Source organism: Pongo pygmaeus, chromosome 11 (assembly GCF_028885625.2).
Source record: "Pongo pygmaeus isolate AG05252 chromosome 11, NHGRI_mPonPyg2-v2.0_pri, whole genome shotgun sequence".
Lineage (NCBI taxonomy): Eukaryota > Metazoa > Chordata > Mammalia > Primates > Hominidae > Pongo > Pongo pygmaeus.
Window position 1 is genome coordinate 23482435 of NC_072384.2, and position 24549 is coordinate 23506983.

The window sequence follows — 24549 nt, forward strand, 5'->3', positions numbered from 1 at the left end:
GAAGCACAAAGGAAAATATTTCAATAAAGGATCATTTGACAACTGGTGGAAAAAAAAGAAATAGTTTGCCATAAAAAAATCAAACCTAAATCACAATAAAGAACTACCTATCAACTAGCTAGGGGATAGAAGAACATGTTAATGACTTCCAAGAATAGAATCAGAAAAATATAGAATGTGAGAAATATACAAGTAATTTCATTTCTTCAATAAATATATATCAAGAAAAAATGAGATGGAAGGAAATCTATATATTACAAGAGAGCTCAGAGACAAATAAATCGAATATTGTGCATCAGAATTATTTGTCCTGATTTGAACAAACTGGAAAAAAGCAGTATTACGAGACTACATTAATACTGACCTTACAGAAATAAAGAGAATTAAAAAAGAATACTATGAATACCTAAATGCCAACAAAATAGATAACTTACATAAAATGGACAAATTCCTAGAATGACATAAACTACTGAAACTGACTTGAGAAGAAATAGAAAGTCTGAATAGACTTATAATAAAGAGATTGAATTAAGAAGAAGAAAGAAAGAAAGAAAAACTACCCACAAAAAAAAGCCTAGGCCCAAATGGCTTCACTGGTAAATTCTACCAAACATTTAAAAAATAATCAACGATCGCTGGGTGTGGTGGCTCACGGCTATAATCCCAGCACTTTGGGAGGCTGAGGCGGGTGGATTATGAGGTCAGGAGCTCAAGACCATTCCCTGCTCAACATGGTAAAACCCTGTCTCTACTAAAAATACAAAAAAACAAAAATTAGCTGGGCTTGGTGGCAGGTGCCTGTAATCCCAGCTACTCAGGAGGCTGAGGCAGGAGAATCACTTGAACCCAGGAGGCAGAGGCTGCAGTGAGCCAAGATTGCAACACTGCACTCCAGCCTGGGTGACAGAGCAAAAGTCCATCTCAAAAACAAACAAATAAACAAAAAAATACAGAATGCAGGCTGGGCACAGTGGCTCACACCTGTACTCCCAGCACTTTGGGAGGCCGAGGTGGGTGGATCACTTGAGGCCAGGAGTTTGAGACCAGCCTGGCCAACATAACGAAACCCTGTTTCCACTTAAAATAAAAAAATTAGCTAGGCATAGCTCATATCTGTAATCCCAGCACTTTGGGGAGGCCAAGGTGGGTGGATCACGAGGTCAGGAGTTCGAGACCAGCCTGTCCAACACAGTGAAACCCCATCTCTACTAAAAATACAAAAATTTACCGGGCGTGGCGACACGCGCCTGTAATCCCAGCTACTCAGGAGGCTGAGGCAGGAGAATTGCTTGAACCTGGGAGGCGAAGGTTGCAGTGAGCCAAGATCACGCCACTGCACTCCAGCCTAGGAGCCTGAGCAATAGAGTGAGACTCCATCTCAATAAATAAATAAACAAATAAATAAAATACAAAAATTAGCTGGGCCTGGTGGCACACACCTATAGTCCCAGCTACTCGGGAGGCTAAGGTACAAGAATCGCTTGAACTCAGGGGGTGGTTGCAGTGAGCTGAGATGGTGCCACTGCACTCTAGCCTGGGTGACAGAGTCAGAAAAGTAATAATAATGAATGCAAAACTTCACAAATTCTTGAAAAAATAGATGAGGAGGGAACATTTCGCAACTCATTTTATATGGCCAGTATTATCTTGATACCAAAATCAGACATCACAAGAAAATTAGAGACAAATATCTTTTATTTACTTATTTATTTTTTGAGACAGGGTCTCACTCTGTTGCCCAGGCTGGAATGCAGTGGTGCAATTTTGGCACACTGCAGCCTTGACCTCCAGGGCTCAAGTGACCCTTCCGCCTCAGCCTCCCAAGTAGCTGGAACTACAGGCACACATCATCATGCCCAGCTAATGTTTGTATTTTTTGTAGAGACAGGGTTTCAATGTGTTGCCTGGGCTTGTCTCCAACTCCCGAGCTCAAGCAATCCTCCCGCCTTGGCCTTCCAAAGTGCTGGGATTACAGGCATTCATCACCATGCCCTGCCTCAATAGCTCTTATTAACAAAGATGCAAAAGTCTTCAACAAAATACTAGCAAATCAATTTCAGTGACATATAAAAAGGATTATACATCATAATCAAGTGAGATTTGCTCTGGGAATTCATACAAGCAATGTAATGTCCCATATTAATAAAGAATAAAAAACACATGATCTGCTGGGTGCAGTGGCTCACACCTGTAATCCCAGCACTTTCGGAGGCCAAGGTGAGAGGATCACTTGAGCCCAGTAGTTTGAGACCAGCCTGAGTGACATGGCTAAATCCCGTCTCTACAAAAAAATAAAAAAAATTAGCTAGTCATGGTGGCACATGTCTGTAGTCCTAGCTACTTGGAAGGCTGAGGTGGGAGGATCGCTTGAGCCCAGGAGGTGGAGGCTGCAGTGAGCCAATATTGTGCCAGCCTGCACACACACCAGCCTGGGCAACAGAGCGAGACCTGTCTCAAAAAAAAAAAAGCAAATTGGCCAGGCATGGTGGCTCAGGCCTGTAATCTCAGCACTCTGGGAGGCCAAGGCAGGGGCTCACTTGAGCTGACTTCAAGACAAGTCTGGGCAACATGGTGAAACCCTGTCTCTACAGAAAATACAAAAATTAGCCAGGCATGGTGGTGCACGTTTGTTGTCCCAGCTGCTCAGGAGGCTGCGATGGGAGGTTGAAATTGTGGTGAGCTGTAATTGTGCTACTGCATGCCAGCCTGGGTGACAGAGTGAGACCCTGTCTCTCTCTCTCTCTCTCTCTCACACACACACACACACACACACACAGCAAATCAAAATCAGTCACCCCATTATCAACATCCCTCACCAGAGCGGTTACAATTAATGAAGCTACACTGACACATCATTATCACCCTAAGTGCATAGTAATGTTTCTTTTTGGGGTGATGAAAATGTCCTAAAACAAATTGTGATGGTGGTTGCACAACTTTTTTTTTTTTTTTTGAGACAAGGTCTCACTTTGTTGCCCAGGCTGGAGTGCAGTGGCGCTCACTGCAATGTCTGCCTCCTGGGCTCAAGTAATCCTCCCACCTCAGCCTCCCAGGTAGCTGGGACTACAGGCGCACAACACCACGCCTAGCTAATTTTTGTAGAGAAGTGGTTTTGCATGTTGCCCAGGTTGATCTCGAACTCCTTGGCTCAAATGATCCTCTTGTCTTGGCTTCCCAATGTGCTGGAATTACAGGCATGTGCCGCCGCGCCCAGCCTGCACAACTCTTTGAATGTACTAAAGTTGTTGAATTGTATACTTTAAATGAGTGAATAGTATGGTATATGAATTATATCTCAATAAAGCTGGTAGCAAAAAATTTTATAAGATAGTTGGGTTAATTTGAATAACAGGGTAGTTGATATAAAGGAACGATAGCGGTCTGAAGTTACATTTATTAAAAAAAGAATTCTTTTAGAAATACTAAAAAATTTGTGAAGTAATTTTAAAACCACTGTCTTGACCCCTTGCAGTTATCACTTTTCTCCCCCTATCCTTACAACCAACTCCATACCCAAATTATCTATTCTCCCTCTCTCCAATTCCGTTCCCACCATTCTATTCTAAATCCATTCCAATCAGGCTTTTATCCTTACTACTCCACTATCATAAGCAGTGGCCAGTTAGAGCCCAGCAATTGACATGGTTGTTCTTCCTTGAGCCGTCCTCCCCACCCAGTTCAACTGGGATTCTTTTCCTGGTTTCCTCCTATTTCAGTGCCTAAGACACCTTTCTCAAACTTCTGTCTACACTTTATATGTAGATTATTTCATGGCTTCAAATACTCTCTCCATGCTCTCTCCCAAATTTACATCTCCAGTCTGGACATTTCTAAATTCCAGACTCCTACATATCTAACTCTCTTCTTGATATTTTCATGTGGCATTCTAATAGGCATCTCACATTTAAGCTCCAAAACAGAATTTTTGTTTGTTTGTCTTTTTGAGATGGGGTCTCATTCTGTCACCCAGGCTGGAGTGCAGTGGCACCATTTTGGCTCACTACAACCTCCACCTCCAGGGCTCAAGTGATCCTCCCAAGCAGCTGAGACTATGGGCATCTGCCACCACACCTGGCTAATTTTTGTAGAGATGGGGTTTCACCATGTTACCCAGGCTGGTTTTGAACTCCTGAGCTCAAGCGATCTGCCTCCCTTGGCCTCCCAAAATGCTGGGATTACAGATGTGAGCCACTGTGCCTGGCCCAAAATGGAATTTATCTCTTCCCATCCCCAACCTGCTCCTCCATCTTTCCCATTTCAGTAAATGGCAACTCCATTCTTCAAAATGCTCAGGCCAAAAATCGATGTCACCTTGGACTCCCTTCATTTTCTCACATCCTACATAAACTGTCATCAAATCCTGTGTGCCACCCTGAATATATCCAGATACCTCGTCCCTCCACTGCTTGCACCTTTTCTATGCCACTTATCTCTCACCTGGAGTATTACAATAGCTTCCTAAGTGATCCCCCTTGCTCCTCAATAATCTAGTGTCAAAATAAAAGTCAATGTGATTCTTTAATTATATAAGTAGAATTTCATTATTTTTCTACTCAACGATGGCTTCCCATCTCCCTCAGAAAAAGCCAAAGTCCTTACAATGGCCTGTAAGTCCATGCCCAATTTGAATTCCTCTTACCTCTCTGACTTCATTTCCTACTTTTACCCTCCTGTACTCTGCTTCTATCACTCTGGACTGCTTTCTGTTCTTAGAATGTAGTAGGCATCTTTCTGCCTCAATGATTTCTGCACTTGTTATTCCACCCGGAATGTTCCCTGTCCACCCAAGGCACATTTCTTGTTCCTTTGCCTCCTTTAGATCTTTGTACAGTTTGCCTTCTCAGTGGTGCTCCTTTCCCTCTGGTATAAACAAAAACCTCCCTCCCTATTCTCGGCTCACCCTATTCCCCTCTCACCGCTTCACTCTTTCCTGCCAACACTTACCCTACCTGTCTTAGTATATATTTTACTTATTTTTAGTCTCTGCTATGAGGACAGGGATTTTTCCCTGCTTTGCTGTTTGGCACAGTATCGGCACACAATATTTTTGAGTGTATGAATGCTATTTATAAGGCACTTTATTCTCTGCCTCTTTGTTTAACTATCACTAGCTCCATAGGAGTCTGGATATGCATCCCTGAGGAAGATCAGACTGACTGAATAGAAGAATTGTCCACTCACTCTGACTACTGTTATCTATCTCTCTAAGGGAGATGAAAGCATAGCAGCAATTCTGGAGGCTCAGGTTCCAGTCAAAGCTTTGAGACCAATGAGGCATGTGACATTGGGAAGATAATTTTTCCTCCCTGGCCCTTAATTTCCTCATCTGCCAAAAGGAGATCATTTCCTTAAAAGACCTCACAGTATTTTTGAGAATATAAAATGAAAGATGAAATGTTGAGTAGAGAAGGTATGTCTTACTAATTTTTCTACTACATACAAAGATATATTTACCTGGCATTTTATATTTGTTAAAGGTAATACAAAACCTAAAAGCAAACCCCAGGGTTCTTTTAGGAACCTTGAAAAACGTACTTCTGTTGTGTTGTGCCCTTATACATACCACTAATGTGACAGCAAAGACTCTTGATGTCAGCCTATTCTTTCTCCTGAGAAAAGTCACTCTTACATGTCATTTTTTTCTTTCAGTATCCTCATCCAAACCAGTGAATACTCAGTGCTTAATGGGGCCTGGCTCCAATGGCAGTTTTCTTTCCTAATCTCTTGTGTGTACATGTGGTTGGTGAGCCTTTTCTCAGCCCATGTGCAACTCAGAACCTTGATTTTCTTGCCTGTAAATTGGGGTGCATAACAACTGGCTCACATTTATTTTAATGGATTCATGGACCCATCAATAATTTACATAAAGCAGTAGTACAATGCCTGGCATATCTAGAGGCCTCCATAAATGCTTTATAGAAATGTAGTATGTATTCAGCTTCCACTGCCAGAGTTGCTTTCTGAAACAGATCTTTCTAGTCGGGCGAGGTGGCTCATGCCTGTAATCCCAGCACTTTGGGAGGCTGGATCGTGAGGTCAAGAGATTGAGACCATCCTGGCCAACATGGTGAAACCCTGCCTCTACTAAAAATACAACAATTAGTTGGGCGTGGTGGCATGTGCCTGTAGTCCCAGCTACTCAGGAGGCTGAGGCAAGAGAATCGCTTGAACCAGGGAGGTGGAGGTTGCAGTGAGCCGAGATCACACCACTGCACTCTAGCCTGGGCAACAGAGCGAGACTCTGTCTCGGAAAACAAACAAACAAACCCACAACAGTTCTTTCATCATGTTACTATGCCTAGTCAAGGACCTTAAACAATATAAAGTATGAATTTCTATACTTGGTTTCAAAATCTCCCACATTCTATTAATATTAATTTTTGAGACGGAGTCTCGCTGTCGCCCAGGTTGAGTGCGGTGGCGCAATTTCCGTTCACCACAACCTCCACTTCCTGGGTTCAAGCATTTCTCCTGCCTCAGCCTCCTGAGTAGCTGGGATTATAGGTGTGTGCCATCACACCCGGCTAATTTTTGTATTTTTAGTAGAGATGGGGTTTTACCATGTTGGCCAGGCTGGTCTCGAACTCTTGACCTCAAGTGATCCACCCGCCTTGGCTTCCCAAAGTGTTGGGATTATAGGCGTGAGCCACTGCGTCTGTCCCCACAAGCTATTAAAATCAAGGTTTTTCTTTTTTTGTTTAAGACTAGCCAAGTGCAGTGGTGAGAAGTGAAGCACAAGGAGAACAAGGAGTTTGGTCTGTAACTGACAGTGAACAATCAAGATAACTTACTATCTCTGTATCAGCCTAAAAGGATCTTGAAGAGTTATTTGTACACACGTTTGAAGCAGTATTATTCACAATAGCCAAAAAGTGGAAATAACACAGGTGGTATATACATACAATGGAATATTATTTAGTCTTAAAAGGAAAAGAAATTCTGACACATGCTACAACATGGATAAACCACAAGGAGATTATGCTATGTAAAATATGCCAGTCACAAAAAGACAAATACTGTATGATACCACTTACATGAGGTACCTAAAGTAGTCAAATTCATAGAGACAGAACTAGAATGGAGGTTACCAAGGCTAGCTGGAAAACGGCGAATGAGAAATTGTTTAATGGGTGAGGAGTTTGTTTTGCAAGATGAAAAGAATTCTGGAGACTGGTTGCACAAGGTAAATATACTTAATACTAACGAATTATTCACTAAAAAATGGTTAAGATGATAAATTTTGTTGTGTAGATAAAAAAATTTAAAAATCGATTCCATCTTTCTCATCAAATCTTTTTACACTATTTCTTTTTTTCCCATTTCAGTTAGATTGCTCTCTTCATTGTACTTCCAGTATGCCTCTTGAGCCTTTGCACCATGGTGTTTCTTCTCTGGAATGGTCTTTCATTATCACCCATCCATTTTCAAAAGGTTGCATGTACTTTCGTCACAAGGACACTAGTTCATAGATCCAACCAGGAGTCGCACCCTCCATGTCATCCCTACTCTTTCAAACCACATACCTCTCCCTTTTCTGCACTACACAGAAGGGCCTACACATGGCTTTCATGCTTTAGCTTAGCCTCTCCGACCATACCTCCTAAGACCCTGAGGATCAGGGGGCATTATCTCATAGTTCTCCTGCACTTCTCTCCCATCCCAACACATACACATGACACTAGCAAGGAGCTCCGCACACAAGCTCCTCCAGTAAAAACAACGCACTGGGCAGTGCATCTCAACACATGAAATTAGCGGCGCGCATAGGAGCCCGATGCGGCAAATCTGTGGGTCCTTCGGGATCCTTGAAGGCAGTCCTATAATTTGCAGTTTTCTACCCTCCAAAACACTTTCCGGGCCAGATGCGGTGGCTCATTCCTGCAGTCCCAGCACTTTCGAAGACCCAAGACGGCGGATCACTTGAGGTCAGGAGTTTGACACAAGGCTGGGAAACATGGTGAAACCCATCTCTACAAAAAAATACAAAAAGTAGTTGGGGGTGGTGGTGCGCGCCTGTAATTCCAGCTACTCGGGAGGCTAAGGCAGGAGGATCACCTGCGCCTGTGAAGTCGAGGCTGCAGTGAGCCGTGATCACGCCATTGCACTCCATCCAGCCTGGGCGACGGCGGTGAGCCCTGTCTCAAAAAAATAAAAGCCACTACTTTCCCACTTATTATCCCAGGGAAACGCACGCGACGGAAGAGCGAAGGAGCGTTTATTTGTGGAGGCGCTCAAGTACGAAACCCTGCTCGCTGGCCGACTCAAGGGTCTCCGAAGCCTTCTCGGGGCTATCTCCCCTCCCCAAAAGGCAAAGAACCATTAACAAGTTTACTTCCGGCACAAAAGTCCGCGCCTGCTCGGAAAAGGGAGCGTGGACACACAGCTCTGTTACGGGAAGTCGCAGGGCACAATTTCCTTCATTGCAGTCGCCCTGTGGGCGGACGCCCTAACCCAGAAGTGAAAGACCGTTTCCTTCGAGTATCAGACCCCCGACCAAACGAAGTTCCACTTGGACGACTTTTACCCAGGGTTTCCCGACTCCTCTTTAGCTCTTCCTATCACGCTCCCTGCTTGCTGGTGCATTGTTGCTGTGACCACTTAGTTCCGACCTTCCTTGTCTAACTCGAGTTTTGTCGCAGCTTCCCAAGAGGCCTAACCACACTCGGGCCACCTTTTCCTTAAAAAAAACAAAAACAAAACCTTTACCCTACGGGTCCCCATCAGGGTCAACTAACGTTCTCCGTGAGGGCCAGAACTCCCGGGGACTTTACGCCAGCGAAGCCTAACACGGCCAGGCCGGCGCCTGCGCGGGGCGTTACCATAGAGAGGCAGCCGCCTCTCTGGTCTTGGTTTACGCTCTCTATGGTGTAGCCGAGTTGGTGGCGGTAAGAAGAAAAAGGGTGACCGCACTGCGCAGGCGCCCTCGGCGTCTCTCTCGCTCTCTCGGTCTTTTTTTTTTTTTCTTTTTTTTTTTTTTTTTTAATCCCCGCACCAAGCGCTTAACCTCATTGGGGTGGAGGAGAAGGCGGCGGCTCTCTGGTCCGCAGAGGCAACAGTAACGAAAAACAGGGCTGTAAGTACCCGGTCAGGGGGCGGAGGGTCAGACCCGAGCCTTCCCGCGGCCCTGGCCCCTCCCGCGCAGTGGCGGGCGCCGGGTCTGGGTGGGGGCGATGTCCAGCGCTGTCATCGGCTCTTGGGTGCACTTTGGGGGGATGGGGCGGCCCTGAGGTGGGACCCTGGCGAGGAGCGGGATGCGAGGGTTGTTTATCCAACCAGTAGGTCGCTGAGCCCAGGCTGCTTTGCAGAGGGAGGGGATCGGCCGTGGGGGTCAGTCGGGCTTTGTGTGCCTCTCTCTGTTTCCCTTTTCCAAACCCCACCCGGGCCCCCTTCCTAACCCGAGTCTCCCCTGCCGGGTGGGAGAAGCCAGCGAGCCCGGGGCGCGTTTGAAAGGAAGGGAGGGGGCGAGGGAGAGAAACCCACAACAACTAGTCATCGGCGAGTGATGGGTGTGGAGAAAGATCCAGAGAGAAGGGGTGCCGGGAGGCGGGCGGCCCGGGCTCCCGTCCTGGGCTCCCAACCGGGCCAGACAAAAGCTACGCGAGCGGCGCCGAGCGGAGCGGCCGGCTTGATGGGATGCACAAGGTCCCCTTGGTCCCCGGGGCCTTCGAAGAGCTTCTTTCTGAAGCTGGGAAAGCGAACAAGTGCTGAGTTAAGCCTGTGCAGACTTCTCAACTTGCCTTTGTTGTTCTTTGGTATTGGCAGAGACGCTCTGACGAAGATGAGTGTGTGATCTTGCACGTTAGCCTGGCTAGGTACAATGGAGCTAATCGAATTTTGCTTTCCGTTTTCCGAGCTGCTGGGATGAGTATGGGGCTTTCCAGAGTTTAAATTATTACATAATGTTTTTAAAATAGTTGTTCGTTTCTAAAATAAAAAAAAAATTAATGTGGAGTCTGAAACCACGCTGTGGTGAGTTTGCAGCTGAGTTTGCAGCTGGGTGAGTTTCTGTGTAGTGGGGTGCGTTCATTAAATACTGACCATTCGTAGAACCTGTGAGCTCTTTAAACATGATACTTTAATTTGTAGATGTGGCAATGAGAGCTTCAGATTCTCTAGTCCTTTGGGAGACAGTGATGCAGAAGAGTCAGAAGCGAGAAATAGTTTCATGCCGCCATGTACCTTGGACCCTATTTGGGTGCCACAGTCCGTTTTCAGTTCTGGCATTAGAAATTGTTTTTATTACTACGATTATTTACGACGGTAACTGATCTCGATATGAGGGATCCTGGATATTGGCTCCGTTTGCTCATCAAGGGATTGGGAGACATTGATGTAGAGACCACATAGATAAAAAGTAGCACAGTGCCTCAGAGTACTGAATATTATTTATTTTTTACATTTGCTAAGAAATTTAAATTTTGATGATCTGGTTATCTTGTTAAATTGTGTAATACACCTTTTTAGCAGTTGTTACTGAAATCTCAGTTTCTATAATTCATTGTTTATTATGGGCTACCTTGTAACACCATTTTAGACTTCTAAAGTTTTAGTTTTTATGAAGGAGTTTTCAGCCATAGCTTTTAATTCTCCCAGGTAAGGTTAATCAAAGTCAGGACTCCTTAGAGGAGACTTTGTTGGTGGTGGAGGTGTCAAATATTGTATCTCTGTGTTACAACCGAATTGGCAAATACAGAAAAGGCTTTTGCTAAGTTTGCACCATAAATTTGTGTTAGAATGGAAAACCCAGATCTCCTAGTATGTCAGGCTTTTGAATTAACCCACAGATTCCACTTTATTTATGTAAAAGAGGTAAACATTTTTTTTTAATTGATAGCAAGTAAAACTGAAGCCTGGTGTATTATGCTTCAGTAACTAGTGGGATAGAATCTTTTTAAGTGTAGTTCAGATGATGGGAACTTGCTTTTTATAGAGCAAGATTTCAGACCCTTAAAATAGTTTGACAGGGATGTTGAGAAATGATTGGCCAGAAGAACATTAAGTTTGTCATTTAAGTGTGTTATATTTTGTTTACTGGTTTTATTTATTATTTATTTTTATTTTTATTTTTGAAACAGAGTTTCACTCTTGTCGCCCAGGCTGAAGTGCAATCTCAGCTCACTGCAATCTCCGCCTCCTGGGTTCAAGTGATTCTCCTGCCTCAGCCGCCTGAGTAGCTGGCATTACAGGCACCCACAACCATGCCTGGCTAATTTTTGTATTTTTAGTAGAGACAGGGTTTCACCACGTTGGCCAGGCTGGTCTTGAACTCCTGACCTCTGGTGATCTGCCTGCCTTGGCCTCCCAAAGTGCTGGGATTACAGGCGCGAGCAATCGTGCTCGGCCCGTGTTTACTGGTTTTAGATTTAGATTTTTTTTTTCTTTTTTTTTTTTTGAGATGGAGTCTCGCTGTGTTACCCAGGCTGGAATGCAGTGGCGTGATCTGGGCTCACTGCAAGCTCCGCCTTCCGGGTTCACACCGTTCTCCTCCCTCAGCCTCCGGAGTAGCTGGGACTACAGGTGCCCGCCACCATGCCTGGCTAATTTTTTTGCATTTTTTAGTAGAGACGGTGTTTCACCGTGTTAGCCAGGATGGCCTCGATCTCTTGACCTCATGATCCGCCTGCCTCGGCCTCCTAAAGTGCTGGGATTACAGGCGTGAGCCACCGCGCCCGGCCTAGATTTAGATTTTTTGCTTCCGTCTTGTTTATTTTCTTAAGTAGGTTAGTGTCTTGATTTATAAGTTGAATGAGATGGCTTCTTGGGCCTGAGACTTGAATTTACTGTTTGAGACCCATCTATTCTTAATAATCTTCTACTTAATAATTTTTAGATTTTTTTTTTGTTTTGTAGTACTGTTGGTAAATATAGACGTTTAAGTGATTACAAATGTTAGGTTCAACTGAGTTACTGAAACTGTCATTTTTGGTAACTAAATCTAGTTGTCAAATAGTGGAAATAGTAGACAGAAGTAAAACTTAAATGTTTAAAAACAGAACATTTAAAAGATTTCCTAGAAAACAAGAGAAGAGGCTGGGTGCAGTGGCTTACATCTGTAATGCTAGCATTTTGGGAGGCCAAGGCGGGCGGGTCGCATGGAGTTTGAGACCAACCTGGGCAACATGGTGAAACCCTGTGTCTCTACAAAAAATACAAAAGTTAGCTGGGGATAGTGGTGTGCACCTGTAGTCCCAGCTACTTGGGGGGATGAGGTGGGAGGATCTGTGAGTCTGGGAGGCTGAGGCTACAGTGAGCCGAAATCGTGCCACTGCGCTATAGCTTGGATGACAGAGTGATACCCTGTCTAAAAACAAAAACAAAACAAGGGAAGGATCTGTTAGTCTTAAAAACAAAAACTAAGCAAAGTAGAAATCATCGATGATATAGTTTTTGGTTTGTAAGATGTAATTTTAAAAAATGAACTAACTTTTTTACCCATTGCCAGCGGGGCATCATCAACAAAGTAAAGGTATGTGTGTTTGACTAAATGACCTCTAAAATGCCGGCATTTACTGCTTGTTTCTAGCTTGTTCTTCACCTCCCCAGGGCTTTTCTGCCGCCTTTATGCCCAGACCGTTACTGCCACACAATGATTTTCCTCCCCAAATTCTTATGACAGCCCTCATCCCACCTCCCCTCATAGATCCTAAAGATCTAGCTCAGGTGTGCTCAAATGGTGACGTTTCTTCCATAACACCTTTGTTAACTTCTGTCTTGTTTCCTGCCTGGAAGTTTCCTCACTCCTTGCTGCTTCCTGTTGTATATATCACCTTCCTGCTTGCTTAGATTCACTCTTGTGCATTTACTCTTCTCTAGATCCTTGAGGGCACAGGGAGTTTGTAGAACACATTGTGTGTCCTCTGTTGCTTACTAAGTGACTAAGTGACTTGTCTAACTAATGGAAACTGTAGAATGTGTGAAAGAATAAACAAATGTATCCTAATGTAGACTAATAGAATTTGAGCTTTGGAGGAGTTGTTAGAGGCTCAGTAGTCCAGCATCCTTCCTTATGTTTGCTACATTCTGATCATCAGTGTCAAACTGCAGGCATCTGTCCCTGGACAGGTCTTGGTTGCCAGAAATGTTTTTAGATTACTACTACAGTCTGCTCCCTCCCTTTCACCTATTGACCTTAGTTGTACTTCCTGAAGGAACCTGAATTAAGTCTGTTTCTTCTTCATATAATAGCGCTTCATATTTCCCATGACAGATAACACACTTCTAGACTTATTGATTAATTTACTTATTAAACTCTCTCTTGAATTGAGCACCAGGTACCAAGAGGGTACAGTTGAAGAGACATCCATGGCCCCTGTGCTTCAGGGGCTTGCAGTCTCGTTAGGGAGACAATAACATGAATTGATGGCTGGTTATAATGAAAGTATGCAAACAGCCCTAAATCGTTAGTCCTTTCCTGGTTTGATATGGCTCACCATGCTTTAGGCAACTCTTGTTTTTTTTTTTTTTTTGAGATGGTTTTGCTCTGTTGCTCAAGCTGGAGTGCAGTGGCATGGTCACGGCTCACTGCAGCCTTGACCTTCTGGACTTAATCAATCCTCCTGCTTCAGCCTCTTGAGTAGCTGGGACTACAGGCATGCACCACCACACCTGGCTAATTTTCTAAATTTTGTTTTAGAAGTGTTTTGTGGAGATAGAGTCTCACCATGTTGCCCATGCTGGTCTTGAACTCCTGGGCACAAGTGATCCTCCTGCCTTGGCCTACCAAAGTGCTAGGAAGCCTGGCCCAACTGTTCCCCCCGCCACCGGCCCCCGAGACGGAGTCTTGCTCTATCGCCAAGGCTGGAGTGCAGTGGTGCGATGTCGGCTCACTGCAGCCTCCATCTCCCAGGTTCAAGCAATTCTCTTGCCTCAGCCTCCTGAGTAGCTTGGGACTACAGGCATGGTGTTTCACACGCCTGGCTAATTTTTGTATTTCTAGTAGAGACGGGGTTTTACCATGTTGGGCCAGGCTGATCTCAAACTCCTGACCTCAGGTGATCTGCCTGCCTCCACCTCCCGAAGTGCTGGGATTGCAGGCGTGACCCACTGCCCCCGGCCATTGTTTTTTTTTTTTTTTTTAAATGTCCTTTAAATGCAGTGTCTGAAACAAAACAGAAGATATGACCTGACCAGAATATACAGCTGTTTTCTTAGGTTAGGAAACTGAATCAATGATTTTCAAATTTCCTTGTGCATTCTGGCTCTGCCACTTACAAGTGCTGTGATTTTAGGTCAGTTACATAATCTCAATATTTTAGTGTCTTCATCTGTAAAATGAGGGTGAGGGGAGGGCAGTGTTAATTGTAGCACCTACCTATAGGTTGTTGTCAGGATTAAATGAGATAATATGTGTAAAGTGTTGAGGATAGTGACTGGTATGTGTTAAGTGGGTAATACATGGTAGGAGTTAATAACCGTGTAGTAGTAGTTGCAGTAATCAAGTCACTGGAATCTCTTTGGGACCTTGTTAAAATACAAGCAGCCTGGCCTTATTTTATTATCTTCCACCCAGAGAATTTGTATGGGACCTGGGTAGCCACAGTTTTAACAGTCTCTAGATGATTCTTAGATGACCCAGAGGTGGAGAACTCTGCACTTTACATTCAGGATATCATTAGCTTTTACAAATTAAAATTTTAACATTCCCCAAGTAATAGATGAATAGATGTTCCTAAAAGATTCAAACAATGCAGATATAGGTAAAGGCATGGCTCCCAATTTCAGACTCCTGGAGAAACACCCACTTACCAGTTTGGAATGTGTCCTTCCACACACTGTTACCCTTTTTTTGTAGATTTATAAATAAATGTCTTCATAATAATAATGGCCAGATTTAAAAGATAAAAATGTTTTTTAATGCACTTTTACAGTCATAATCTTTGTTCCCTTCCAAGTCCTATGAGATGGGTAGGGGAGATAGCATCATGATCCTATCAATTTGCAGATGAGAAATCAAGGCCTGCAAATGAAATTCACCCTGATTGATCTAGAATGAGAACTGGGCCTTCTGTCTCTCAGCTTAATGTCCTTTTCATGTGAACCACACTGTTTCCTAGCTACATCATCTTGGCTTATATTGAAGTTGTGGCTCATGAAGTCTTCTAGTCTTTTTGCCATGCCAATAGCTGTCAAATCAGATTTCCTCCTTTCCCTTAGTGCGTATATACTTGCTTTTAGAAAAATACTACTTTTAGAGTATTTAAAGAAAAGAATAAAAGGAAAAAAAGTAAATTCAAGGTTTTATATTTTTGTGTATCTGTTAAGATTGATCTTTTGGGGACAGAAATCTAGAACTGGCCTTGTGGCCATCTGATAGCATGGTGCGTTTAGGTGAGCCTGTCTTCATTCAGGATAGCTGAGGTCAGTGTAGGACTTTCTCTCACTGCTGTCCAATTAACTCTCCAGGCAGAATCAGTTAAATTTATTTATAGTCTTACTACAATAATGTAGCAATAATATGGGAAGTTGAGAGACCAGTGGAGGAAAACTCCATCAGACCATTTCAACATGAGCTATTACTTCCCGATATATCACTCTTTGAGGCTGTCCATGTGTCCATTCTTTTTGTAAGTAATTTTAGGTCTTGCATGTTTTATGAATGGTTTTCTTATAATTACATAGTGTATGTAATTTTAAGTTTTAATAGTTTTGTCATTTTGAGTTAATATGGCAAATTTTGGTAAACCGAGATTTTTTTGGGGACAGGGTCTCACTCTGACGCCCAGGCTGGAGTGAAGTGGCGCAATCTCAGCTTACTGCAACCTCCGCCTCCCGGATTCAAGCGACTCTTCTGCCTCAGCCTCCCACGTAGCTGAGATTACAGATGTGCGCCACCACGCCCGGCTCATTGTTGTATTTTTAGTAGATACAGGGTTTCACCATGTTGGCCAGGCTGGTCTCGAACTCCTGACCTCAAGTGATCCACCTGCCTCAGCCTCCCAAATGCTGGGATTGCAGGTGTGAACCACTGCACCTGGCCTGAGAGTTTTGACATGAAGATTTTCTTTTTTCTTTTTTTTAGCAAAAAGATACCTGCTCTGTCACCCAGGGTGGAGTGTGGTGGTATGATCATGGCTTACTGCAGTCTTGACCTTCCACCTCAGCCTCCTGAGTAGCTGGGATTAGCCAGGTGTGTGCCACCACCTTTGCTAATTTTTGTGTTTTTTGTAGAGACAGGGTCCCACTATGTTGCCCAGGCTGGTCTCAAACTCCTGGACTCAAGCAATCCTCCTGCCTCACCATCCCAAAGTGCTGGGATTATAGGCATGAGCCACTGTGTCTGAGTAGTTATTTATTTATTTATTTTTTTATTATATGTAATCCAGTAGTGACTGTCTTTTTTGTATAGTTTCTTTTGTGTTATTCCCTTAGGATAAATTCAAATAAGTGGGATTATTGAATTGAAGGGTATTTATGACCTTTTTTTTTGTTTTGTTTTTAAAGAGGCAGGGTCTTACTATGTTGCCTAGGCTACTCGAACTCCTGGGCTCAGTGATCCTCCCACCTTAGACTCCTGAGTAGCTGGGACTGTAGGTGCATACCAGCACATCCAGCCTCATATTTATGACTTTTAATATGTATTGCCACTGGCTAACCAAAAATTTGTACCATTTAGTAATTTTCCCAGCAATCTAAGAATGTGTTAGTTTCACAAAAATGTTACCAACTTTTGGTGAATATAATTTAAGTATATTTTTTGCTATTATATGAGGTGTAGCTGGTACATTATTTTTATTTTTCGTTACTTTTTGTGTTTATTTTAAAAAAGAATAAGCAATCATGAGGGCCTTCAGTATGACGAAACTGTATGAAACTCACATTGGGTATTACATGCAGGTGGTCTCTGTTACTTCCTTGGTTTCCAATGTTGTCTGGCATGACCAAAACTATTCCATTTCTAGATGGGCATAGAGGAAAATGCAGCCTTTGCTTTGTGAGACAGATGGTTGTAGTTGTCCACCTCAGAATGTTATCTTATTACGTTTTTGTGGCCTACCTTCTAGTGTTTCTTTAAACAGTTGTGTGCTAGGCTCCTGTGTAAAATATTTAGTAATCAGAATATCTGTGGGTGTGGGCGATACCTGTTTTTTTTTTTTAACAGGTTCCCCAAGTGCTTCTGGGGCTACACAAGTTTGAGAGCAGCCTCTGGGGACTACCTTTTAGCGAATTTTCTTCACAGACTATGTCTTTCCTGTGGGTAGAGGCAGACTCTGTTACGAACAGTAGCCCGGACATGCTAACAGAGGCCTGTTGTATAGAGAAAATGAATTGTGTAGCAGTGCCTTCCTAAATGAAGAGTAGCTGGGTTCGTTCTTGGAACAATAAGCCAGTCTTTCCTAAGAGAGTTGAACTGCATAAAAACAGCTCCTTCTCTGATGTTTTTCTGTGGTGCTGGTGGCTGTTTTATTTAAGTTCTGGTAAGTCATAGTGTTCTCCCAGCCCAGGCCATATCCTGCTCAGCCTTTGGTTGGCTGAAAGGTGGCACATAGACCTATTGTCACACTAGCAATTACCGTGAGATAGAACACTCACCATTTGCCAGGCAGTTGAATGGGTGCTAGAGGTATACTTCTGCCAATTCTTACAGTAACATTTAAAGGCAGGTGCTATTGTCATTTTATAATGAGAGAAAGCAGAGACTTGGAGAAGTTGAATAATTTGTTCCTTGTCACACACCTGCAGAATAGCAGAATTTGGCTTTTAAAATCTTCAGCATGCTTTTCATTTATCCCTTTTTTTTTTTTTTTTTTTTTCTCCAGCTCAGGTTGTTCTTCCTTCATGAAGGTCAGTGGGCTGCCTTGGGGAAAGGTCTGTTGCCACTATCTGCCAGCATCTGGATACCACTCACTAGTCAGGAGGGATGTAGAGATGCAGACTTCCCACTAGGGTTTCCACGAGGATTAGAGCAGATGACTGTATAGTCCTTTTTAGATTTGAGTTCGTGATATGAAATCTAACTTTAGACAATCCAGATTATTGAAGACCTGATAAAGTTTTTTTTTTTCCTTTCAAGTGTTTTATTGTAATAAAATATACATAACATAAAATTGTCCATTGAAACCATTTTTTTTGTATTATACTTTAAGTTCTAGGGTACATGTGCACAATGTGCAGGTTCATTACATAGTTATACATGTGCCATGCTGGCCCGCTGCACCCATCAACCTGTCATTTACATTAGGTATTTCTCCCAATGCTATTCCTCCCCCCGCCTCCAACCCCACGACAGGCCCCAGTGTGTGATGTTCCCCACCCTGTGTCCAAGTGTTCTCATTCCCACCTGTGAGTGAGAACATGCGGTGTTTGGTTTTCTGTCCTTGTGATAGTTTGTTCAGATTGATGGTTTCCAGCTTCATCCATGTCCCTACAAAGGACATGAACTCATCCTTTTTTATGGCTGCATAGTATTCCTTGGTATATATGTGCCACATTTTCTTAATCCAGTCTATCATTGATGGACATTTGGGTTGGTTCCAAGTCTTTGCTGTTGTGAATAGTGCCCCAGTAAACATACGTGTGCATGTGTCTTTATAGTAACATGATTTATAATCCTTTTTTTTTTTTTTTGAGATGGAGTTTCCCTCTTGTTGCCCAGGCTGTAGTGCCATGGCACAATCTTGGCTCACTGCAACCTCTGCCTCCTGTGTTCAAGTGATTCTCCTGCCTCAGCTTCCTGAGTAGCTGAGATTACAGGCATGTGCCACCACGCCTGGCTAATTTTGTATTTTTAGTAGAGACAGGGTTTCTCCATGTTGGCTAGGCTGGTCTTGAACCCCCGACCTCAGGTGATCTGCCTGCCTTGTTCCCCTCCCAAAGTGCTGGGATTACAGGCGTGAGCCACTGCGCCTGGCCTAACATTATTAAGTATGCAATTAAGTGGCATTAATTACATTAATGCTATTGTGCCACCATTGCCATAATCTGTTTCCAAATCTTTTCCATCATCCCAAATAGAAACTCTGTAGCCATTAAGCAATAACTCCCCATTCCTCTGTCTCCCAGCACCTGGTAACCTCTGAACTACTTTCTGACTCAATGGATTTGCCTATTCTGGATATTTCATATAAATGGAATTATACAATATTTTCCTTTTGTGACTGGCTTATTTCATTTGCACAGTGTTTTGTTTTTTTTTTTTTGAGACAGAGTCCCGCTTTGTCACCCAGGCTGGAGTGCAGTGGCGCAGTCTCGGCTCACTGCAAGCTCCGCCTCCTGGGTTCACGCCACTCTCCTGCCTCAGCCTCCCGAGTAGCTGGGACTACAGGTGCCCTCCACCGTGCCCAGCTAATTTTTTGTATTTTTAGTAGAGACGGGGTTTCACCGTGTTAACCAGGATGGTCTCGATCTCCTGACCTCGTGATCCGCCTGCCTCAGCCTCCCAAAATGCTGGGGTTACAGGCTTGAGCCACCACGCCTGGCCCCATTTGCGCTATGTTTTCAAAGTTTATTTGTGTCGTAGCATGTATTAGAACTCCATTCTTGGCTGGGCATGGTGGCTCATGCCTGTAATCCCAGCATTTGGGGAGGCCAAGGCGAGTGGATCACCTGAGGTCAGGAGTTCAAGACCAGCCTGACCAACATGATGAAACCCTGTCTCTACTAAAAATACAAAAAATTAGCTGGGTGTGGTGGTGTGTGCCTGTAATCCCAGCTACTTGGGAGGCTGAGGCAGGAGAATTGCTTGAGCCTGGGAGGCGGAGGTTGCAGTGAGCCGAGATCATGCCACTGCACTCCAGCCTCAGCTAAAAGAGCAAACCTCTGTCTCAAAAAAAAAAAAGAAAAAAGAACACCATTCTTTTTTTATTGCTGAGTAATGTTCTATTGTATGGATATACCACATTTTGTTTATCCATTAATTTGTTGGTGGACGTTGGCTTGTTTCTGCTCTTTGGCTATTGTGAATAATGGTGCAGTGAACACTACTGTACAATATGTTTGAATCTCTGTTTTCATTTCTTTTGGGTATATACCTTGGAGTGGAATTGTTGGGTCATTTGGGTGATTCTGTGTTGTAACTTTTTGGAGCAATTGCTGAGCTGTTTTTCACAGTGGCTGTACCATTTTACATTCTGACTAGGAATGTACAAGGGTTCCAATTTCTCCACATTCTCACCAACACATGTCATTTTCTGTGTTTTTTTATTTTTATTTTTATTATAACCATTCTATAATATAAGTAGTATCTTAATTTGGTTTTGATTTTCATTTTCCTAATGACTAAGTTGTTAGGCATCTTTTCATGTGTTGGTCATTTGTATGTCTTCTTTGGAGAAATGTCTGTTGAAGTCTGTTTCTTATTTTTAAATTGGATTGTTTGCCTTTTTGTTTTTGAGTTTTATGATTGATTTATGTCTTCTGGTTACAAGTCCTTTGTCAGATATATGATTTGCAAATATTTTCTCACACTCAGTAGGTTGTCTTTTTACTTTCTTGATAATGTCCTCTTTTGTTGCTTGTGTTACCTCCTTTTTTGTTTTTTATTCTTTTTAAAGTTATCTCTTACAGGAAGGATTCTTTTTTTCTTAAAAAGGTTTTTAAATTCTTTTTTTTTTTTTTTTGAGATGGAGTCTCACTCTGTCGCCCAGGCTAGGATGCGGTGGCACAATCTCAGCTCACTGCATCCTCTGCCTCCTGGGTTCAAGCCATTCTCCTGCCTCCTCCTGAGTAACTGAGATTACAGGCGTGCACCACCATTCCTGGCTAAGTTTTGTATTTTTCATAGAGATGGAGTTTCACCATGTTGGCCAGGCTGGTCTGAAACTCTTCACCTCGGGTGATCCAACTGCCTCTGCTTCCCAAAGTGCTGCCTATAATCATAGGCATGAGCCACCACGCCAGCTTAAATTTTTTTTTAAGCTTTGTGTTTATGTTAGCATATATAAGAATTTATTGCCAAATTCAAAGCAATGAAGATTTATCCCTGTGTTTTCCTCTAAGATTTTATAATTTTAGTTCTTACTTTGAGGTCCTTGATCCACTTTGAGTTAATTTTTGTACATGGTGTGAGGTAGGGGTCTGACTTCTTTTTTTTTCGTGTAGATAGCCAGTTGTCCTAGCACCATTTGTTGAAGACCAATATAAATGTTTTAATTACTTATTTTCTGTAACCCTGAGTAGCATTTATAGTTTGCTTTGGGTTTTTGACTTTATTTCCTATTCTCTCAACCTCCTCCTCTTTCCTTATTTTCCTCCTTCAAAACAGGAGATGTGGATGTTTTGTGTGTGTTATTGTGTTGCTGCTTGATATATGAGGCACTTAATAAATGTGAATTCCCCTCCTTTCTTTTAACTTTGTGTTGTTATTTAACTTTTAAATAGTTTGTGTCCCAAAAACAGATTGTAAGGACCTTTGGGGTAGGAGAGTATATGTTCTATTTCTTTCTTTCTCAATTTCCTTTTCTCTTGAGGAGAGGACATCACTCTGGTGCCTAGTCTAGTACCATACAGGTGGTAGGCTTAACTTGACTGAATTGTGAAGCTGAACATAGATCTATGTGAATACATTTGGGGTAGTTGCAGAAAATCATTCTTAAAAAATTACTGGTTGATGTATTAAAAAGTTCTTCAAAGTTTTTTACTCAAGTTCTTTTAAGTCATTTTACCAAATGTATAGGGATTGACAATAGTATCTTGATCTTTCCAATGCCTTAGGACTTTTTTGTGTGTGACGCATGGTATTTGGGTAAGCTCTAGTTAGGTAGCATAATATGTGGCTCATTTTATGGATGTCTGAAATTTTTTTAAAAATTTATTATTATTATTGTTATTTTTTTGAGATGGAGTTTTGCTCTTGTTGCCCAGGCTGGAGTGCAGTGGTGTGATCTTAGCTCACTGCAACCTCCGACTCCTTTGTTCAAGCGATTCTCATGCCTCAGCCTCCAGAGTAGCTGGGATTACAGGCATGAGCCACCTCATCCTGCTAATTTTGTATTTTTTTAGTAGAGATGGGGTTTCAGCATATTGGTCAGGCTGGTCTTGAATTCCTGACCTCAGGTGATCCATCCGCCTCAGCCTCCCAAAGTGTTGGGATTACAGGCATGAGCCACCGCGCCCACCCTAAAATTTATTATTGTTATTATTATTATTATTTTTTGAAATGGAGTCTCACTCTGTCACCCAGGTTGGAGTGCAGTGGCGCAATCTCGGCCCACTGTAATCTCCACCCCACGGGTTCAAGCGATTCTCCTGCCTCAGCTTCCCGAGTAGCTGGCATTACAGGCGCCTGCGCTGTGCCCAGCCAATTTTTGTATTTTTAGTAGAGACAGGGTTTCGCCATCTTGACCAGGTTCATCTTGAACTCCTGACCTTGTGATCCACCTGCCTTAGCCTCCCAAAGTGCTGGGATTACAGGCGTGAGCCACTGCGCCCGGCCTCAAAATTTATTATTTTTTTAGAAACAAGGTCTCATATTGCTCAGGCTGATCTCAAACTCCTGGGCTCAAGCAATGTGCCTGCCTGTGCCTCCCAAAAGGTTGGGATAACAGGCGTGAGCCACTGCGCCTGGCCTGAAAATTTGTTAACTAGCTATTTAAGATTCTGGTAACTGAATTTTGAATTGAGAAATATACTCATTTTAGAGGTTATTTTGTATGTCTAGATCTTGACTTTTCATTTTTGACAAATGCTCTTAGTTTCAAAAATTATTTTGAATTTGAGCAGTGAGTATGTATTACTTTTCTAACAAAAAATTAAAATAAACAGCATTAGAAAATTCTTGTTCAGAAATTCCAAAAGTTAACTAGTGAAGTCTCTGATCTTTCTCTCTGAATCTGTATTATCATATTTCCCTCCATCGCTCTCTTTAGTGTTTGGTAGTGGCTAATGTTACTTGCCCTAAGAGATCAGACCTCCCTGGGGAGTCCATTTTGTAATCTACAGTCCAGATGTCAGTGAAGGGAAAGATTCACCTTGAAGGTTGGCCTTTGCTTTTTGTTTTCCAGTAAATTTTGACTCTTAAGGTATTTCTTAGTATCTTGTTATGTAAACACTTTTATTATATGAGGTGTTGGTTATTTATCTATTGTCTTTTTTAGAAGACATTTATTATTAACAGTGGAAACAAAGGAAGGAATTATTTTATTCTCTTTAGTTCCAAGCAACATAACAACATCAGAGAGGCCAGAGTAAATACAGCATTTCATATGCTTTCCAGATAATTGTCAATCAACAGAGTCATTTTCTTTCTTTTCTTTTCTTTTTTTTTTTTACAGACGCAATCTCGCTTTGTTGCCCAGGTTGGAGTGCAGTGTGGTGTGATCATAGCTCACTGCTGCCTAGAACTCTTGGCTTCAAGTGATCCTCCCTCCTCAGCCTCCTAAAGTGCTGGGATTGGATTTAGGAGTGAGCTACAGTGCCTAGCTCTCTAAGAGAGTGATTTAACAAGAGTTTAAACTCCCTTAGTAGGAAGCATGATTTATGCCAGGGAGAGTAGGAAGGAGGGATGCAAACTATCTTTAACTACCTCCATCCTTCTTTATGGAGAAGTTGGGCTGGTATGTATCTGAATCTATAGCTATTGCTATACTTTTGTGCATATATTTTGTCTAAAAAGTTTGACAGAAGCAGCATTCTTTTCATTTAATAAATTACCCTCCAGGCATGGGATCCTATTCTGAGGAAGGTGGCCCTCTAAAAAATGCTCTCAATATGAGCTGTCTGGGCTTACTGCTGATTGAGCGTACCTGTTGGCAGTGATTGGCGTGCCAGGCAGATTTCCTGTGGTCTGTGACTGCATTTCTAAAGTAAACATAGTGGGAAAAGCTTGCCATTCTGTCTTTCTTTTCAGAACATGCAGTAGATTTCTGAAGTGGACAAAGGAGGATTTGTTTGGACAAAGGGACAGTATTTAGTTTAATAGTAGAGTTACTGATTTTATGGAGTCGTGAAAGAATGACTAAGCACTGGGAGATTAGAAACATTTCATTGTGATTATCTGGTTACTAGACCTCTTTTGGGGTGGGGTAGGGAGACTGGAGGTGATGCAGAAAGGGTGTACACAAGGCATTAATAAGAAATGGGCCTAAAAACAGAGAGTCCTTAATGAAACTGCTGACATTAAAATAAAAGCGTTATTCTAGGGTATATCCTAGGTAATTACTAGAGATTGAACAAACTGTGTAACTTGATCAAAATCATCATTCAGCAAACTTTGCTGTTATGTTTAAGGGCAGAGAGAAAGGCTCTCAAGCCTTGTTCCCAAGGAGCTCCATGCCTAAGAAGGAAGGCAGACAAGTAATGGTTATTATTCTGTGTATTAAGCGTGCTACTATGGGAAAACTGAAGAGGGATGGGATCCTAATCTGTGGCTGGGAGAAGAGATGTGGCCCCTTCCTATTTTGGCCTGAAGGATGTGAGGCCACGAACCAGGTGCACACTCTCCTGGTGGGTACTCTGGGGTCTGTTTTTTTTTTTTTGAGACGGAGTCTCGCTCTGTCGCCCAGGCTGGAGTGCAGTGGGGCTCACTGCAAACTCTGCCTCCCAGGTTCACGCCATTCTCCTGCCTCAGCCTACCGAGTAGGGAGGACTACAGGTGTCTGCCACTACGCCTGGCTG

The 24549-nt window shown here is 42.8% G+C and overlaps 1 protein-coding gene and 1 long non-coding RNA gene across 15 annotated transcripts in view; one reads left to right on the forward strand and one right to left on the reverse strand.

The window, feature by feature from the left end:
- Positions 1 to 6890: 6890 nt before the first annotated feature.
- On the reverse strand, positions 6891 to 8795 carry LOC129032175 (uncharacterized). Its single transcript, XR_008501211.2, has 2 exons — positions 8056 to 8795; positions 6891 to 7970 (listed from the first exon to the last, which is right to left on the reverse strand). It is a non-coding gene; the product is annotated as an uncharacterized LOC129032175 (long non-coding RNA).
- Positions 8796 to 8851: 56 nt separating this feature from the next.
- CLASP1 (cytoplasmic linker associated protein 1) overlaps positions 8852 to 24549 on the forward strand; it is a 312442-nt gene continuing 296744 nt past the window's right edge. For 13 of the 14 annotated variants that reach the window (XM_063647337.1, XM_054479398.2, XM_063647338.1 and 10 more), the window contains exon 1: positions 8852 to 9073. The gene's annotated coding sequence lies outside the window, so the exon portion shown is untranslated. Of the gene's footprint in view, positions 9074 to 9143; positions 9276 to 9762; positions 9813 to 24549 lie in introns of those variants that run through there. The other variant, XM_063647336.1, reaches the window with a different exon arrangement.